This window comes from Athene cunicularia (assembly GCF_003259725.1).
Source record: "Athene cunicularia isolate RWA chromosome 1 unlocalized genomic scaffold, athCun1 chr1_part1, whole genome shotgun sequence".
Lineage (NCBI taxonomy): Eukaryota > Metazoa > Chordata > Aves > Strigiformes > Strigidae > Athene > Athene cunicularia.
In genome coordinates, this window is record NW_020799091.1 from 21,491,743 (window position 1) to 21,494,258 (window position 2,516).

The window sequence follows — 2,516 nt, forward strand, 5'->3', positions numbered from 1 at the left end:
ACATAAGAGCAATGTCTTTGGGATGTGAGAGAAGCCACGAGCAACATGTCTCTTACGTAACAAATCCAAGTTGCTCTAATCCCTGCTGCGCTGCTGCTGATCCTGGGCAGCCAGGAATAGCCCAGGAGGGTGCTGTGCTCCCTGGGCTCTCCTCTGGGGCTTCAGGGTAGCTGTGGAGCAGAGATCCTTTGCTCCGAGTTTTCTGCCAACCATGCTTGCTAGATTTGCTTGTTGGTTTTTTTTGGGGGGTGTGGTTTTTTTTTTTCTTTTGCTAACAGAATGCAAACAGGCTGAAGCAGAAATCCTGCCCTTAAGTCCTGTCTTGTTCCTTATGGGCAGAGCTGATTGTCCCCTATGTCCTTTTTATTTTTTTTTCTGAAACATCAGCATTTATCCCCATTTCAAGCTGGAAACAGGTAATCTCATGATCTTGGTACTTTGTTCCTGTGCTTGTTTAAAAAATGAACTAGAAGCCAGATCAGACCTTTGGAGCCAGGTGCTCCTGAGCTTTTCTGTCTCATGGGACAGTGCCGTGGCCTGATGTCTGGGGGGATAAGCTGGGCTTGTCAGGGTAGGTACTTTGAGGGAAGAGCTGCAGCCAGGTATCATCCTGAATTTAGGGGCTTCCTGTGTCACCCAGCTTCAGTGGGGTGTCAGGGCTTCATTCCTGCCCTGTAATTTCATGTGCTGGGTGTGGAGGTGGTGGGTCAGCATGGGGGCTCGTGGAGCAGGAAGGAGGCTGTTGGCAGAAGTCAGCTCCATGTTCTTGAGGTCTGGTGACTGTGCAGAGGGTCTGACTCTTGAGCCTGCCATACTGATGGGTAAAACAGCGTAGAAGAGCATGCTGCCCAAGGGGTGTGTGTGCCTTGCTGGCTGCAGCTCCTGCCTTGCCTTCTCCATGGGAGAGCACTGCTCTGCCCTGATCGCCTTGGCTGCCTCCAGAGTAATTAGGAGCATTTGGAGAATGATAACATATAAAAAACAACATTGTGGGATTGTTAAGGGGGAAGGATTGAGGTAGCTGTACACAAAGAAACCTATCTAATTAAAACCGCAGGGGAATGAGATGGTGGCTAATGAGGCTGAACATACAACTTAAATTAACTGAGTCATTTGAAAAGAAGCAACCTGCCTTGCTGGGGAATTGAAGGTGTGGGAAAAAATAGAATGTACCTGAAATTTCTTATTCAGATATAAGTTTCATTGTAATTAGTGCATGTTTTGCTGCAAGTCGCTTTGTATTTGGGATTTTATCACATCTATATGAAATTTATTATAAATGGTGACCATCAGTTGTATGTGAATAAAACATTTTAAAAGACTATTTGATTAGATCTCTTGCCTAGAATCCCATTTATATCTTTCATCTTATAATATTTTCAGACTTTTTATCTAACTTTTCTCTGATTGATCTTTATAACAAGGAAAAAAGGAGTGTCATATGACTTCCCTGTTTTCCCTCAGCTCTTCTTCCCCGTTCTTTCTCTGACTCTGCCTTTTCCTCTGCCATACTTTCAGGTCTGTCCTGATCTCCATCTGCTCTGCCTGTCCCAAAGTCACATCCTTCTTCTTGGTCTTTCTTGCACTCATACCCCTTAACTCTTTACTCTGACTCCTGTCTCTTTCCCATCATAATACAAGTAAATGCACATTACTGTCATAATGTTAAAAAATACCCCAAACAACCAACCAAAACCTTTTTCAGCTTTTTTGTCATCTTATGCTTTGGTCAGTCATATCTGGGAGATCCTCTTCTGGTTTCATCTTCAATTCTCAGCAGATTACTTTGGCCCCATTTACTACTGGTAAAACCACATCTTATAACCTCTTATCAGGCTTACTTTCCTTCTTTGCCTTGACTTGTCTTTTGATATAACTCACACTCTTGGATTCACAATGTTTATTTCTTGTGATGGCAATCTTTTCTTGACTTCTGGGGGAAGCTCCTTCTGTGTATTTTCTGGACCAGGCCGAGAGTTGTGGTGAATGGAGTTAAATCCAGTTGGCGGCCAGTCACGGGTGGTGTCCCCCAGGGCTCGTTTTGGGGCCACTCCTGTTTAACATCTTTACTGATGAGGGGATCGAGTGCACCCTCAGTCAGTTTGCAGATGACACCAGGTTGGGTGGGAGTGTTGATCTGCTCGAGGGTAGGGAGGCTCTGCAGAGAGACCTGGACAGGCTGGAGCCATGGGCTGAGGCCAACTGGAGGAGTTTCAATAAGGCCAAATGCCGGGGGCTGCCCTTGGGCCACAACAACCCCCAGCAGCGCTACAGGCTTGGGGAGGAGTGGCTGGAGAGCTGCCAGTCAGAGAGGGACCTGGGGGAGTTGATTGACAGCCGGCTGAACAGGAGCCAGCAGTGTGCCCAGGGGGCCAAGAAGGCCAATGGCATCCTGGCTTGTGTCAGCAATAGCGTGGCCAGCAGGGACAGGGAAGGGATCTGACCCCTGTACTCGGCACTGGTGAGGCCGCCCCTCGATTCCTGTGTTCAGTTTTGGGCCCCTCACTACAAAAATG

General features: G+C 47.1%; 1 protein-coding gene across 2 annotated transcripts in view; it reads left to right on the plus strand.

The window, feature by feature from the left end:
- Window positions 1-266: 266 nt before the first annotated feature.
- Window positions 267-2,516, plus strand: part of MTUS2 (microtubule associated scaffold protein 2) — a 307,627-nt gene continuing 305,377 nt past the window's right edge. For both annotated transcript variants that reach the window (XM_026860631.1, XM_026860647.1), the window contains exon 1: window positions 267-416. The gene's annotated coding sequence lies outside the window, so the exon portion shown is untranslated. The remainder of the gene's footprint in view (window positions 417-2,516) is intronic.